We start from the raw sequence: 17499 nt of genomic DNA on the forward strand, positions 1-17499 counted from the left end.
GAGGGGGTGGAGTCAGCGTCCCTGGAGGTGTTGAAGGTGAGAGTGGATGTGGCCTCAGTGCCATGGTCTGGGAAGCACAGCGGGGTTGGATCCAGGGTTGGACTTGATGATCTCGGAGGTCTTTTCCAACGTGGCTGATTCTGTGATTCTGTGATTGCCATTCCTGTGGCAGCACATGCTTGAGGCTCCATCCCCAGGGTGATAGAGATGTCTGTCCATATCTATCTCCAAGGTCAGTCTGTAAATGTGTGGTGTTAGAAAAGCAGGCTAAGTTGTGGGCTGGTTGTAGAAGGAGAAAGAAGCCCAGAGGCCAGTGCAAGCAGGCAGCCCTCAGCTTGCACCTGATGTCCCCTCCCTGCAGGTTCCTGTCCTTGAGCCCAGGCCCTGAGGTGAGGCTGAGAAGTGGCGCGGAGGTGAGCCCAGAGCTGTCCCTGAGGTGAGGCTGAGAATAAGTGCAAGGCAGAGGTGCTGCTGAGGAAGGAGAGCCCCGTGGTGGGGAAGGAACAAAGCTGTGAGTGCCCATCCCCGAGCAGGTGCTGTGTCCATCCCCTGTGTGCCAGGTGAGCTGGGGCTTTGCTGCAGAGCTGCGGGCGCTGATTTGAGCGTCTCCAAGTGCTGAGATGGTGGGCACCCAGGAACACAAACTGTGCCTGGCCACGGAGCCTGCAAGGAGGAGCAGAGACAGCCGTGGCAGTGTGGGGGGCCAGGTTGTCCCTGTGCCTTCCCCTGCAGGCCCTGGCTGTCCCTGCTGGGCCCCTGTCCATCCCCATCAGGTCCCTGCCCGTCCCCCCGGGCTGAGCTCCCCCCAGGAAGTGCCGTGGAGCTGAAGCTGCTGCCATCCCCCCCTGCAGCCGCTGCCCCAGCCAAGGGAGCAGCAAAGGCAGGGCCAGGAGCAGAGGCAGCAGCAGGGGAGCCCTGGGGGGGCCGGGAAGCTCTTGTGTGGGGCAGGAAAGAGGCGCTGGGCACGAGGCCGGGGCTGTGCTGAGCAGGCCCAGCCCTCACATCCCCCCAGCCAACGCCGGCTGCCCGGGGGGCTTGGGAGGGACCCCCAGCCCGTGTGCCCCACACTGAGCTGGCAGAGAGAGAGCCAAGGGACAGGGCCACGGGCAGGGCCACGGGTGAGGGACAGGCAGGGCCATTGCAGGGCCACGGTGAGGGCACAGCCTGTGGCAGCAGAGCTGCCCAGGGCCGGGGGCAGCCGGGGGTGTTGGTACCAGCCAGTGCTGGGGCCGAGCAGAGCACGAGGCCTCTTGCAGAGCCCTGGAGCAGCCTCTCACGTGTCAGCCCTATTCTCAGGGCACACACATTTCTTTGGGCCAAAGAACCTTAAAACAGTTGGCACTGACTACACTTTACCACCATCTGTTCTCCAGCTGCTCTGCTGGTTCAGAGCAGCACAGTAAGACAGTGGGGATCCCTGGTATCCTTGGAAAGGCAAAGTCCAGAAATGGGGGGGGGGGGGCAGAGAAGGGTAAACCTGGACAGCAGGGACCCCTGGGATCCCTGGGACAACAGAGTGGGGAACCTGGAGAGGGGGAGTGTCTGGGAACGTGGCACCCTGAAGGTGAGAGTCAGAGGAGAACGGACCCTTGGGACCCCCAACAGTCCCAGCATCCAAAAGTGGGACCCCCAGCATCCCAGACAGGGGAGACCCTCTGAACCACAGAGGGGCCAGACCACAATGGGGGAAGGCTTGGGAGCACTTTTTTAGACAGGATTTTCATATTCTTGAGTATTTTTTTCCTGAATCTCAACTTTTTGCAGTCGGGGGGGGGGGGGGGCTTCATCTTGCTATTTCTGAGAGGTTGTTTGCCTGAATCCTGGTGGTTTGGCTTTTTCTGAGCTGAATCTTGGTGTTTGGGAGGTTTTTATGGACACAGGATGCCCGGTGAGTTCTAGAGATGGACTTGGGCAGGAGGAACCCCCAAGCCAACGCGCTCAGCCCTTGTTTTGTCCCCATCAGGATTTGTCCTTCCCAAAGCTTGGGCGGATGGAGGAGGAGGCTGCGAGGAAGAGGAAGATGCCTTGGGCCCCCCAGGCAGGTGAGGAGGAAGTCAGTGTCCCTTTGGGCGGGTGTTGTGCTGGCTCTGTCAGCCCAGCATGGCCCCGGCTGCAGGACAACCCCGCTGGCGCCGCCGTCCTGCCGGGGCCGGAGTTGGGGGGATGTCCTTGGCCTTCCCTGTGGGCCGGAGGCAAATCCCCTGCCTGTCCTTCTTGCTTCCTGCCCCAGGCCCCGAGCTGAGGACGGAGAGCCCAGAGGACAAATCCCCCCGTGAGACCCTGGTGGGAGAGGCCGTTTTGAAGGGCTCCCCGGCGCAGGAAGGCAGCGGGGAGGAAAAGGGCCGGAGATCCCCCCGCAGGAGGGGCTCCAAAGCCAGCCCAGGGTGCTCTGAGGAGGAAAGAGCCAGCCTGTGCCGGGAAGGCGGCCGGAGCTTGAGGGGGAGCTCTGACCTGGTGGTCCCTGAGCAGCCTCCCAGCAGTGACAAGCCCTTCAGGTGCTTGGAATGTGGGAAGAGCTTCAGGAGGAGCACCACCCTCCTCACCCACCAGCACATCCACACTGGGGAACGTCCCTACATGTGTAGGGAATGTCGGAAGAGCTTCAGGCAGAGATCCAGCCTGATCCGACACCAGGCCATCCACACTGGGAAATGGCCCCACACATGTGGGGAATGTGGGAAGAGCTTCAGGGACAGCTCCACCCTCTGCATCCACCAGCGCATCCACACTGGAGAACGGCCCTACAAGTGCTCGGAATGTGGGAAGAGGTTTCAGACCAGCTCACATCTCCTGAAGCACCAGCGGACGCACACGGATGAGAGGCCCTTCCGCTGCACCGACTGCGGGAAGGGCTTCAACCAGAACTCCAACCTCGTCAGGCACCAGCGCATCCACACCGGGGAGAGGCCCTACAAGTGTGGGGAGTGTGGGAAGAGCTTCACTCAGAGCTCTAAGTTGACCAAACACCAACGGACCCACCAGTAAGGGAAGCCCCACCAGTGCCCCGACTGCGGGAAGAGCTTTGGCCATAGGACTGACACACAAAAAAGGTTTCAAAAGGTCTTCAGGATTTTGAGTATCTGCACTCCAACATCAGTTTATTCTTTTGAATATGTGTAAGTTTAACCTCAGTTTAGTCTGAAAGCCAAATTCACCACTACCCCATTCCCTGATAACCGTGGGCTGGTTCTGACAAGTGAGGCAGAAATTACCCACTGCCCAGCAAAAACCAGTGGGGCCAGCCAGTGGTCTTTGCCCTGGCAGCCCAGTTTCCCCAGTCTCATCTCAAAATGACCAGTTACACTGAAGCAAAGAGCACTGGAACCAGTGCAACAAGCCCCAGTCTGACTTTCACACCTGCCCACGTGTCCTGTTTTCTGCTGCTCTACAAACCTTCCTTGTTTAAAATACAATGGAAAAATAAACAGTTTTGGGGTTGTTTTGGTTTTGGGTTCGGGTGTTTTTTTCCCCCCCACTATTCTCATTAACCTCATTTCAAATCTATTTCGGTGTTTGAAGATGAATTAAAATTTTGAATGATTTTTAATGCAAATTTTAACGGGGGTACTTTTGAATTAGATGATCAATGGAGCATAGAGGCGTGAGAATGGAATCATATCAGGATGTGAAACCAGCTAGAGTATGGTACAATGTAACTTCATGGCACAAGCTAATTGTAAGGTCCATTGTGCTTTTTAGCAAGTCAGCCTGATATCCCCTATTATCAGAGCTGAGTTCTTCCTTGGTTTTGCTACATATTGCAAGATAGATACATCTACCCTTGAAACACAGTGATAGAGGTCATACATAGGGGTGAGAAAGATGATGATGGGAGGCAGATTCTGTGGGCAGGGGTCGCTGGCCCCTTGCCCTACAGCAGGGCATGCACAGACTGTTGCTATCAGGTGATGAACAGGCGGGGTTTGGCTGCCACTCAGGCATCACCTTATACTGGGTACTGACCCTACGTGGTGTAATGTGGAGCTGATAAAATGGGGTGTCAGGACTGCTGGGGTGAGCGATCCTCATCCTGCCGTGGAGACTGTGTTGTTCCATGGGGACGCCCGCTAAGCACGGGCACCGACCAGCTGCTGCAGATCCTGGCAGCCCTGGCCTGTCTGTGTGGGTAAGCACAGTTTATTGACAGGAAGCAACTGAGAGAACAAACTTTTTAATATCCTTTTAGTGTTCCTTTAATTCCCCTTTTATGCTTATACTATTTTTCCTTTAGTTTCCCTTTTTACTAACCAATATCGTGTTATCCATAATATTGTGTTAAGATCCTTTTTTGGTATCCCTTTTCACTAGTTAATACTGTATTAAATGCTGTTCGTAGTATTTCTTTAATGCCACCCGATAAGATAGTTATTTTGTATCCTTTTTTTTTAGTTTTTAATTCCTCTTGCTAAGTTTATTATTATTATTATTATTCTCACTGTAATAAAAGATATTTTGTGTGTTTGAGTATTTCTGGCACTTGTCTTTATTCCGGACGTGTATCCAAACGAACTGTTACATAAGGTTGGAATGTGCCATATCACTCAACAAACAACCCCACAGTATCCTAACAAACCCTAATGGGATGCAGGATCCAGCTCAGTGTAACTGCATGACCCTTATAGACCTTTTGCACAGGAGAGCAACAACTCACATGCCTCACATGCACTCCCCAGCCCACCCCAAATGTACAGGGGTGGCTTCACTGTACCCACAGCATTCTCTTGATCTGGTTCCACGGAGATGAGAGTGTGATCTCTGAACTGCAGTCTGATTTTGCTGTCTATTTTTGGCAATTTCCCACCTAAGAAAAATAAATCCTCCTCAGAAAGGAAGAAAACCAGACAAACGGTTAAACTGAGCCCCCCTGTGCTCTCCCCGCTCTCTCAAGGCTGGACTGTTTGTTAAGCTATGTTTCAACACCCACATGTCCTCAAACTTGTTGTGGAGAGGGCAAGGAAAAAGAGATTTTTTAATTCTCTCCCCTTTCCTGTCTGCAAATAACTATAATAAATAGCAAGCTAGAGCCCAGGGAAAACTGCTACCAGTTAAATGCTCTCGGGATACAGTTTGTCACAGCTGCCAGTTCCAGTCTAGGATAATCTTTATTCCACTCTAAGGGAGTGTCATCTCTCCCACTAGACACGGGGAGCAAACACACACGTGGGGCCTCACGGCACATGAAGCTGATGCTGGACTGTGATCTGGCAGAGTTCAGGCACACGGTGTGACTCGTGGGGTCGGTGCTGTGCCGGGCAAAGGCTTGGACTCGACGCTCCTCGTGGGTCCCTTCCACCTCAGCCTGTTCTGTGACGGTGCGATGAGTTCCCTCTCTTCCAACACTTTTGTTCTTTTTAGGGCTCCTCGCTGCCCGGGGCCCGGAGCCCGCCTCCCGCGCGCCTGCTTCCCTGCCCGTTTTGGCGGCCGCAGCCGGGCGCTGAGTGCCCGCTCCCCGGGCGGGCCCGGCCGCTGCTCCAGGAGTGGGGGGGCAGCGCCGGCGCCTCGAGGATTCCCGGGATTCCCTGGCCGGTTTCCAGGCAACGCTCCCCGCGCGCTCCTCGCTCCAGGGCCGAAGGTGCGCAGCCAATGGGAGGCGGCGGAGTGGGCGGGGCGAGGCGGGGCTTGGGCGGGGCGGGGGCGGGGCCGAGAGGGGCGGTTGGTGGGGTTTGGGTGGGAGCGGGCGGGGCGGGGCCGGGAGCGGGAGCGCTGCCGCTGAGCGGCCCCCGGGCAGAGACCCCGGGCAGCGGCCCCAAGACCCCCGGCGAGTGGTCCCCGGGCGAGAGAGCCCCGGCGAGTGGCCCCCGGTGCGCGGCCCCGGGGGAGGGACCCCCCGTGCGCGGCCCCCGGCGAGTGGCCCCCGGTGAGCGACCCCCGGGCAGAGACCCCGGGGGAGAGACCCCCGGCGAGTGGCCCCCGGTGCGCGGCCCCGGGGGAGGGACCCCCCGTGTGCGGCCCCCGGCGAGTGGCCGCTGGTGAGCGACCCCCGGTGAGCGACGCCCAGTAAGTGACACCCGGTGAGCGACCCGCGGGGGAGAAGCCCCGGTAAGTGACCCCTGCGGAGGGACCCCCGGTGAGCGACCCGCGGTGAACAACCCCTTGCAAGTGACCCCCGGGGAGGGACTCCCCGTGAATGACCCGCGGTGAACAACCCCTGGCAAGTGACCCCGGGGAGGGAGCCCCGGTAAGTCACCCCCGAGGAGGGACCCCCGGTGAGTGAGCCCCGGGGACAGTCCCCCGGTGCGCGGCCCCCGGGGGTGTCGGGCCGGGGCTGGGCGCGTTCCTTCCCCGTGCAGAGCCGAGCGGGGCCGTGGCGGGAGCGGGGCCGGAGCGGAGCCGGCCGGGGGGGCAGAGGGGAGCCCTGAGCCGCCTTCTGCCGAGGGGGCTGCTGGAAAGGAGCCTGCGCTGGGAGGAGCGGGGGACGTGGCCCGAGGCTGAGGCAGGGGAGCTTCAGGTCAGCTCCTGGACAAAGGTTTCTCGCCGTGTTTTTCGGGGGGGCTCGGGCACTGCAATGGGTTGCCCAGGCGGAGCCAGCACCCCGGCAGGTGTTTCAGAGGCGCCTGCATCTGGCCATGGCTGACACGCTTTAGTGGTTTGGGGGTTGCTGGGGCAGTGCTGGGCTGACAGATGGACTTGATGGAATCATGGAACGTGCTGAGTTGGGAGGGTCCCACCGGCACCGTGGAGTCCAGCTCCTGAGTTTTAGGCACCACTAAAGGAACTGAATCTGCATCGAGCTGTTTGGCTCCAAAAACTCTTCTGCCCCTAGTCTACACTGCCAAGTAAAACAAAACAGGCCGTGCAAAGCAGAGGCCTGTGTTTCCCCCAAAGGGAAGGCAGGCAGTTAGGAACCGGGAGAATAAAGCAAAGCTCAGAGCTTACATTCATGGTCCCCACAGTTGTATGACACATCAAACCAGTCCGCTGTTACCCATGTAGAACTGTCATCAGGAACACCAAACTTTCTTGTGTGTATTTGTATAGATATGTATATATACACATACCTATGTATAGATATCTATTTGTGTGTATCTCTGTAAGATTCTGTATCTTTGGATGTGATATTGGCATGCTATTGTTGTGTGGCAACAAGTGGACTTAAAAGGTTACAAGACTTTAGGAGATCGCCTTTCTGCTTGTGGCTTTTATTTTTTAAAGAAGGTAACAAGAAAAGAACTCTTTAGCCAAATATCAGTTAAGTGCTCCTCGCTGCCCGGGGCCCGGAGCCCGCCTCCCGCGCGCCTGCTTCCCTGCCCGTTTTGGCGGCCGCAGCCGGGCGCTGAGTGCCCGCTCCCCGGGCGGGCCCGGCCGCTGCTCCAGGAGTGGGGGGGCAGCGCCGGCGCCTCGAGGATTCCCGGGATTCCCTGGCCGGTTTCCAGGCAACGCTCCCCGCGCGCTCCTCGCTCCAGGGCCGAACGTGCGCAGCCAATGGGAGGCGGCGGAGTGGGCGGGGCGAGGCGGGGCTTGGGCGGGGCGGGGGCGGGGCCGAGAGGGGCGGTTGGTGGGGTTTGGGTGGGAGCGGGCGGGGCGGGGCCGGGAGCGGGAGCGCTGCCGCTGAGCGGCCCCCGGGCAGAGACCCCGGGCAGCGGCCCCAAGACCCCCGGCGAGTGGTCCCCGGGCGAGAGAGCCCCGGCGAGTGGCCCCCGGTGCGCGGCCCCGGGGGAGGGACCCCTCCGTGTGCGGCCCCCGGCGAGTTGCCGGTGGTGAGCGACCCCCGGTGAGCGACCACCATTAAGTGACACCCGGTGAGCGACCCGCGGGGGAGAAGCCCCGGTAAGTGACCCCTGCGGAGGGACCCCCGGTGAATGACCCGCGGTGAACAACCCCTGGCAAGTGACCCCCGGGCAGGGACCCCCGGTGCGCGGCCCCCGGGGGTGTCGGGCCGGGGCTGGGCGCGTTGCTTCCCCGTGCAGAGCCGAGCGGGGCCGTGGCGGGAGCGGGGCCGGAGCGGAGCCGGCCGGGGGGGCAGAGGGGAGCCCTGAGCCGCCTTCTGCCGAGGGGGCTGCTGGAAAGGAGCCTGCGCTGGGAGGAGCGGGGGACGTGGCCCGAGGCTGAGGCAGGGGAGCTTCAGGTCAGCTCCTGGACAAAGGTTTCTCGCTGTGTTTTTCGGGGGGGCTCGGGCACTGCAATGGGTTGCCCAGGCGGAGCCAGCACCCCGGCAGGTGTTTCAGAGGCGCCTGCATCTGGCCATGGCTGACACGCTTTAGTGGTTTGGGGGTTGCTGGGACAGTGCTGGGCTGACAGATGGACTTGATGGAATCATGGACCGTGCTGAGTTGGGAGGGTCCCACCGGCACCGTGGAGTCCAACTCCTGAGTTTTAGACACCACTAAAGGAACTGAATCTGCATCGAGCTGTTTGGCTTCAAAAACTCTTCTGCCCCTAGTCTGCACTGCCAAGTGAAACAAAACAGACTGTGCAAAATAGAGGCCTGTGTTCCCCCCAAAGGGAAGGCAGGCAGTTACAAACCAGGACAATAAAGCAAAGCTCAGAACATACATTCATGGTCCCCACAGTTGTGTGACACATCAAACCAGTCCTCTGTTCATTACCTGAGTAGAACTCTCATCAGGAACCCCAAACTTTCTTGTGTGTATTTGTATACATATGTATAGTGATGCCTTAAGCCCCTAATGGTTTTTTATTTTTCTAATAGTTATAAGACTTGTAAATTTTATAGGTAGGTTTTAAAAGCAGAAACCCCTCTGTCCCTTGTTCCTTTCCCTTGTTTACACATTCCCTAACCCTTTTACCCCATTCTATGCCTTCTGTATCAACCTACCCCTGAATCCAGTAGCAGTGTTTAGTCTTTTGTCAAGGTAAAGGCCCAGACTGTTTGGAGAACAGCGTATCAGGGCCTAAACCACAGAGTACGGTCAAAAACTAGGTGACAATATACCCTTTGTACTCTGATGAAGCTGAAGATGATGAAGTAGGTGGTCCCAAAAAGACCCCAGACCCAATTCTCAGGGGGAGGACCCGGGGCGGTCCAGAGGAAGGGCCAAAGGGTGGACACATCTGGGATTGGATGGATAATGCTATAAAATGTAACCTCTCGGGCACGGCCGGTGCGCGCGTCTATATCACCTATTGCCTTGGCAAATAAACCCTTTCTTATCTCACCCCTACTAACTGCTCCGGAGATTTTTTTCAGAACCAAAATACACCGGCAACAGTGGTGGAACCCGCACGGGGAGAACTGGACCGGGGACTTCTTCAGATTGGAAATTTTCATCAGCAGGAATATTCCTCAGCAAGCCGGCTTTTATCTGAGAGAAATTCCCGCCGGTCTGAGAAGTCCAGCTCCACGGAACCCACGAAAACAAGCACGGAGCATAGAGGTGAGATAAGAAAAGAACGAATCTGGTTAGTTAGCAGCTGCGGGAAAGTTTTGTGTCCCGGGATAGGGGGCACGGATTCCTGAAAATTTTGACTTGGGCCCTCGAAACAGTCTAGAGAGTCAATTTTCAGGGGGAGGCGAACGGGTTAGTTCGCCAATTACCCAGGTCAGGGCGGGTGTTCAGCCTAGGGGCTGTTCTGGTTTTGGAGGGGACGCCCTCCGGTGCTCTGACACTGTGGGAGAGCCGGTGGGGCTCTATAATCGGTACGACTTGGTAAATAGCTGAGAGGTTACGTTAACAGCCTCGTGACCTAAAGGTTGTCAGTTCCAGACCCAGTGTGTTTGATTGGTTTGCTTTTGTTTTGCAAGCATGGGTTGTGTGGATTCAAAAGTTAAGATCCCTAAAGAATCCCCCCTTAGTTTGGTTCTAAAGCACTGGAAAACTTTAGCTGGTTCTGAGACACCTTTAAAGAAGGAAGAGCTGTGCAGGTTGTCTCTAAATGCTTGGCTGTTGTTTGGACAAATGAGAGGGATAGCATGGCCGAAATTTGGTCCGTTTGAACTGGATACAGTGTTTCGGTGGATCTCGCTTCTTCATGTAGAACAGAGGTGGCAGGAAATTCGATATGCAGAGTTGTTCTTGTTTTTGTTAACACGCCCTGAATTGGGTATAGGAGATAAGGAAAACGAAAGTTCAGGAAAGATGGAAAAAGCAGAAATGGTTTTAGGAAGAGGGAAAAGGAAAGATCGAGTTAAAGCTGCTCCTATCCCACAAATACTATTTAAGAACACCGGAGAGGATGATTTGGATATGTTGATATCACCTGACAGGAGAGAAAGTAGCCCGGGAGCTCCACAAATCGGACTCCCTGCTGCAGCGGCGGTGGGGGGGGCTGGAGCTGCCGGGGCAGTGGTTGCTCCTCCTGGACCGGCTCCAGCTGGACAGGCGGGAGCCGTGGGGGGACTCCCTGGCGCGGGCATGGCTGCGCCAGGGGGAGTTGGAATCTCCGGAGGAGTTGGCTCCGGGGCGGCGGGAGCTGCTCCGGGCACAATCAGTACAGGACTTGCTGCCATGGCAACAAGTACAGGAGCAGGCACTGTGGGAGTAACAGGGGCAGGGGCCACAGCAGCAGTGGCAGGAGGGGCCACAGCAGCAGTGGCAGGAGGGGCAGGGGCGGTGCCAACAGGCGGGGCCTCTGTCCTGACTGACTTGGGAGGTGGGGCTGGAGCCGCCCCCTTTCCCACGCCTCCCCCTCCCGAGGGGGAAGCTTCCATCCTTGGGGGAGGGGGAAGAAAAGAAGAACCGAGGGAGTTTCCAATCTCTGCCTCTCACGAAAAGGGAACAGAAACGCACAGACAGGGCAAGCCGATTCCAGCTGCAGAGAGAAGGGAGAAGCGAGGGTTACCACCGTTTGATAAGGACACGGAAGCAGAGGGTGAATTAAGTGATAACTCGAGGGAAGGAGAAGCCGACCAGCCTGTAGTAAAACCGAAAGGAAAATTGGCTCGCGAAGTGTTAGCTTGCCCCGATCCGGTTGCAAGTAGAACAAGGGCAAAAGACAAGCCACCGTTAGAAGCCCCCTTAAGACAAGCCGTGACCAATCAAGGCACGGTATTAATAAAGGCTCCTTTCTCACTGGTTGAGTTACAGCAATGGAAAGGTTGTGTGGGGGCTTATAGAGATAATCCGGAAAAGATGGCAAATTATGTCCAAAGAGCAATCAAATCTCAGAATCCTGATTGGAATGATCTAGAGGTTATGATGGATACTTTATTAGACCAAACAGAGAAGGAAATGGTGAAAAGAGCTGCTCAAAAGGCAATAGAAATACAAAAAACCTCTGGGCAGTTTCCAGGCGAAGATGTCAAAGATATCTTCCCCCTCACGGATCCTGGATGGGATCCTAATGTGGCAGCAGGTTTAGGAGCTTTGAAACGTTATCAAGATTGGGTAATTTATGGATTTCGGCATGGAGTTCCGAAGGCGGTGAACTGGTCCAAAATGTACGAGGTTAGACAAGACATAAATGAGTCACCTACTGATTTTCTAAATAGATTGAAAGATGTTATCAGAAAATATACGGATATTGACTTAGAGTCAGAGATGGGAAAGAAAAATCTGTTATACTTATTTATAGGGCAGTCCACAGATGATATAAGAAGAAAACTGCAGAAGGCAGGTGGTGATAGAAGGAATATTAGTGAGCTGTTAGATGTAGCCTGGACGGCATATCAAAATAGGGAGCAGAAAAGGAAAACAAGGGAACAAGAAGGTGGCTACAAAGAGCCTCATAAACGTAACCCCAGGTATCAGAGGTCTAACCACCGGCAGGACATAGCCGATGACAGATGTTCTAACTGTAAGAAGAAGGGACATTGGAGAAGAGACTGCCCGGAGCTGAAGGGAACTGAAAACGCACTTCCCCCACCACCACCCCCAGCCCCCCAACTGGCTGTGAGTCAGAATGTATGAGGGGGACCGGAGGTTTCTTACCCAGCAGAGCCTCTGGTTACAGCTAAGCTGGGGGGGGAGAATGTTGAATTTTTGGTTGATACAGGTGCGGCATACTCTGTATTAAATACTTTGGAAGGGAAACTGAGCCATGAAACTGTAACTGTGGTAGGTGCTACAGGGGTAAGTGAAACAAGACCATTTTTTAAACCTTTAAAATTCAAACTGGGCAAACACTGGGTAACTCATCAATTTCTCTATATGCCAAATTCTCCTAAGCCTCTACTGGGTAGAGACTTACTGGAAAAATTAGAAGCTGAAATTAAATTCACCAAGGGGGGAGACATAAAGGTTATAATCCCAGATACTAAATATGTCGAGGCAGCTGCTTTCTTTATACAGGAAAAACATGGAGAAATCCCTGCAGAAGTTGAAAATGCTGTCATACCTTTAGTCTGGGCCAGCGAGTACCCTGGGAAATCAAAGCAAGCTGAACCAGTAAGCATCGCACTCAGGCCAGGAGCAGCCCCGGTAAGGCAGAAACAATATCCTTTGAAATTAGAAAGCCGAAAAGGCCTAGCACCTATAATTGAAAAGTTCCTTAAATTTGGTTTACTAGTAGAATGTGAATCCAGATTTAATACCCCCATACTGCCCGTGAGAAAGGCTGATGGCAAAAGCTATCGGCTAGTCCAAGATCTTAGGGCCATTAATAGAATAACTGAGGACATTTACCCAGTGGTAGCCAACCCCTATACACTGTTAACCACATTGACAGAGGATTTAGGATGGTTTACTGTACTCGACCTCAAAGATGCCTTTTTCTGCATTCCTGTACACAAAGATAGCCAGGAGATTTTTGCCTTTGAATGGGAAAATCCTGAGACAGGGAGAAAAACGCAACTAACCTGGAGAGTTCTTCCACAAGGCTTTAAGAACAGTCCAACGCTTTTTGGAAATCAGTTGGCAAAGGAACTGGAGGACTGGAGAAGACAGCAGCAAGAAGGAGTTGTCCTGCAGTATGTTGACGACATCTTAATTGCAGCCAAAAACCGGGACCAATGCATCGAGCTCACTGTAAGTCTCTTGAACTTTTTGGGGCTAAGTGGGTATCGGGTCTCGAGAGAAAAGGCACAGATAGCCAAGGAGATAGTCATCTACCTGGGACTTGAAATCTATCGTGGGCATCGGCGACTCAGTGCAGACCGAAAAGAGGCCATTTGCCGTCTCCCAGAGCCCCACACTGTACGAGAGAGGCAGGCTTTCCTGGGAATGGTAGGATGGTGTCGGCTGTGGATAGCTAACTATGGGTTGCTAGTCAAACCTCTGTATGAAGCCCTGAAAACGGCCAAAGAGGGAGTTATAACATGGACAGATGAGACCAGAGATGTGTTTAAGCGACTGAAACAGTCCTTGATGTCAGCTCCAGCATTAGGACTACCAGATTTGACTAAACCGTTTGAACTGTTCACACACGAGCAGTTAAATGTTGCTCTGGGGGTATTATCACAAACTCTGGGAAGCCAACGAAGAGCTGTGGCTTATTTCTCCAAACAGCTGGACAGTGTTAGCCAAGGGTGGCCGGGGTGCCTGCGAGCTGTCGCAGCAACTGTTATCCTGATTGAAGAGGCCCGGAAGCTCACCCTTGGGCAGCATATCACTGTGTATGTACCCCATGCAGTTCAAGCTGTGCTTGAACAAAAGGGAGGCCACTGGCTGTCCCCCAGCAGAATGCTTAAGTACCAGGTTGTGTTGCTGGAACAGGATGATGTTACCCTAAAAACAACATCTATTGTAAATCCAGCTATGTTTCTGTCTTCAACACTAACTGACAGTGTCCCCGAGCATGACTGTTTGCAGACTATAGAGGAGACTTACTCCAGCAGACCAGACCTGAAGGATGAGCCCCTGGAAAACGCAGACTGGGAACTGTATACAGACGGAAGCAGCTTCATGCGAGATGGTAAACGCTTCACAGGGTATGCAGTAACAACCAGAGACGAAGTGATCGAGGCAAAAGCCTTGTCAGCAGATGTGTCATCCCAAAAAGCAGAATTAATTGCACTGACAAGAGCCTTGGAACTGAGTGAAGGAAAGAAGGTAAATATCTGGACTGACTCAAAATATGCATTTAGTGTTGTACATGCCCACGGAGCCATCTGGAAGGAGAGAGGACTACTGACAGCCCAAGGCAGTGGAGTCAAGCATGCAGACCAAATCCATGCGCTCCTGCAGAGTATTTGGAAACCAGAGGAGGTAGCTATTATGCATTGTAGGGCCCACCAGAAGGGGAAAACAATCCCCGAGTTGGGAAATCAGTTTGCTGATCAAGCAGCAAAAAGGGCTGCAGAAAAAGGTATCTTGGCAGTAGTGCCACAAAAAGAAATTGATTTGACAAAATACACCCCTAAGTATGATGAGAGAGACAATCAGCTAATTAGATCACTGAAAGCTGAAATCAAAGAAGGGGGGTGGGCTGTTACCCCTACTGGACAGGTTGTAGTCCCACCACCGCTCCTTAGGGAAATAGCTCAACAGGAACATGAGGCTACCCATTGGGGAACGGAAAATCTCCTGAAACATCTAAAGAAAACAGTAATAGGAACAAATATGACCGAAGCTGTGCAGTCTACGGTAGGTAAGTGTGAGATCTGCAAACGAAATAATCCAGATACATCAAAGAGAGTGGTACTAGGGGTAACAAAAGCTGGAGACCAACCCGGAGATTACTGGCAAATAGATTTTGCTGAGTTACCACCATGGGGGGGGTACAAATACATCCTTGTACTAGTTGACACTTTCAGTGGATGGCCTGAAGCATACCCCTGTCGCACTAATGCAGCAAGGGAAGTGGTAAAAGCTTTATTAAACCACATAATTCCAAGGTTTGGGGTTCCTCTAGGAATGGCATCAGATAGAGGAACACATTTTATTGCAACAGTAGTAAAAGAAGTATGCCGCATCCTGGGAATTGTCTGGGACCTACATACCCCCTATAGACCTCAGGCTAGTGGCAAAGTTGAACGAATGAATGGCACCTTGAAAATGCAAATTAGTAAAATTTGTCAGGAAACATCTATGTCCTGGGTTCAGGCTTTGCCACTAGCTCTGCTGAGAATTCGTATCCAGCCGAGGCGGAGGGATAACATAACCCCTATGAAATATTATATGGAAGACCATATCAGGCACCACATGTACCAGGGGATGTACACTTAAGGGGGAGAGCCGATTTACAAAAATATTTGATTGCTTTAGGCTCTACTTTGCAGAAGCTGCAGAAGGTCATCGAGTTATCCAGACCTATAGGACTGGACACCCCTGCTCACCCATTCCAGCCAGGAGACTGGGTCTACGTCAAGTGGTGGAACAGTGACCCCTTGAGAGCCAGGTGGAGAGGACCTTACCAAGTCCTGCTGACCTCCCTCACCTCCGTCAAAGTTGCTGGCAGAGAACCCTGGTTCCACTACTCTAGAGTCAAGAAAGCATCAGCTCCTGGAACAACCAACCAGACAGAACCAGACACCGACGACGAGGATGTGGAATAGACTGCTTGTTCTGTGTATTCTGTTCATGCAACCGGTAACCATGAACCGAGTTTGGGACCAAAAATTGCATGTGGCCCTAGTCCAAAACGTATCTAAAATTCTCCGAAAAACGGAATGCTGGATTTGTACTCAAGTACCAGCAATTGACAATGAGAATAGTGAGTGGCCCCTAATTGGCATTTTACTAAACGAGACAAACTTCGGTAAGTCCATGATGAATTTCCCAGGGTCCTGGAAGCCAGTTACAGAGGCAAACCCTGAAAGAACAGTTCCAAAGCTTGTCTCGTGTGGTAATACAAAATAGAATGGCCCTCAATTTTTTGCTAGCCTCACAAGGAGGTGTGTGTAAAGTCATCAATACCAGCTGCTGTTCTTACATAGATCAGACTGGTAGAATTAATAATGATTTGGCCGCAATTCGAAATCAAACCGAAATTTTTCATCAGATATCTCTGGATGATGTCTCCCTAGGTTTAGGAGACGTCCTCAACAAACTCACCTCATGGTTACCGAACTGGACATGGATGAAACAACTGTTTATCTTAGTATAGTATATACTTAGTGTTAGTGTAATAGCTCACTGCATACACCGATTTTATAGTTGTTGTAAGTGTAGGTAGTAGAGATTGGACAAAGACCTTTGGGTTTTGTCCAGTCTCTAAGGGGGGAACTGATGCCTTAAGCCCCTAATGGTTTTTTATTTTTCTAATAGTTATAAGACTTGTAAATTTTATAGGTAGGTTTTAAAAGCAGAAACCCCTCTGTCCCTTGTTCCTTTCCCTTGTTTACACATTCCCTAACCCTTTTACCCCATTCTATGCCTTCTATATCAACCTACCCCTGAATCCAGTAGCAGTGTTTAGTCTTTTGTCAAGGTAAAGGCCCAGACTGTTTGGAGAACAGCGTATCAGGGCCTAAACCACAGAGTACGGTCAAAAACTAGGTGACAATATACCCTTTGTACTCTGATGAAGCTGAAGATGATGAAGTAGGTGGTCCCAAAAAGACCCCAGACCCAATTCTCAGGGGGAGGACCCGGGGCGGTCCAGAGGAAGGGCCAAAGGGTGGACACATCTGGGATTGGATGGATAATGCTATAAAATGTAACCTCTCGGGCACGGCCGGCGCGCGCGTCTATATCACCTATTGCCTTGGCAAATAAACCCTTTCTTATCTCACCCCTACTAACTGCTCCGGAGATTTTTTCAGAACCAAAATACACCGGCAACAAGTGGCAGCTCAGAGTGGTTCTGACAGTGAGGTTGATTCTGAAGAGGAGATCAGAGCAATGGTGAAGGAAGAGAAAGAAAAACAGCAAGCGAGGAATGTTGAGAGTGAAAGTGACCCCCTGGAAGTTGTTGGGGATGATTTTGAATTAAAATACAGTAGTCACTGGTCCTTATGCAATCCAGATGCCATGAAGAAACCTATCAAAGGAAGTTACAAAGAGACCATGGAACATGATAATGGTTATGATTCAGCAGATACGGATGAAATTATTGCTGAAAGTAAAACTCCAGATCCAAACAGCAGCAAAACTACAAGGTTAGAAGATTCTAAACAGGTGGAGGTGAAAAATAAAGAAATATTAACTAACAAAAAAAGCGGTTTGGCAAATGACTCCTCACTGAAAACTCGAAATGTAAAAGAAGAACACATTGAAAGAAAGGGGAAAACTAAAAAATCCAAAATTGCTGCCTCACAGAGTTCAGCAGAGACAAGTGATAGTGAGAGCTCTTACTCAGAGTCTGAGCAAGGGGAGTCTGAAGCCAGTTCTGATTATGAGTCCATGATGCAAAACTGTTACCGCTTAGACCTTTCCTTAGATGACTTAAAAGCACTGGTTGCCAAAAGCACTGGGACACCTGCAGAGGAACCAGATGGTGCACAGGGTTCTGGTCTGTCCAGTGCTGAAGAAAATCCTAAGGGTAATGTAAATAAACCTAAACTTTCTAATTTTCACCCTGCAGTTAAAAAAATAGCATCTGTCCTGAAGATGTGCTGGCTGATATTTTAGCAGGGGAGGAGAAGGAGGAAAGCTCCAAGGGGCAAAATAATTCACGTTTGAAGTATCGGCCCTTCAGGGGAATGGGGTCCCTTGGTGTAAAAGAGGCAACCAAGGACAGCACTGGGTTAAAGAAGGGGTCTGTAGGAAGTTTAGGACTGGA

General features: G+C 52.7%; 1 pseudogene; it reads left to right on the forward strand.

Annotated features, from left to right (window-relative positions):
- The first annotated feature begins 2068 nt into the window (after positions 1 to 2068).
- Positions 2069 to 17499, forward strand: part of LOC127474814 (zinc finger protein 208-like) — a 549167-nt pseudogene continuing 533736 nt past the window's right edge.

The sequence above is a fragment of the Manacus candei genome, unplaced genomic scaffold (genome assembly GCF_025592945.1).
Source record: "Manacus candei isolate 608988 ecotype Guabito, Panama unplaced genomic scaffold, ASM2559294v1 h1tg000045l, whole genome shotgun sequence".
Classification (NCBI taxonomy): Eukaryota; Metazoa; Chordata; class Aves; order Passeriformes; family Pipridae; genus Manacus; species Manacus candei.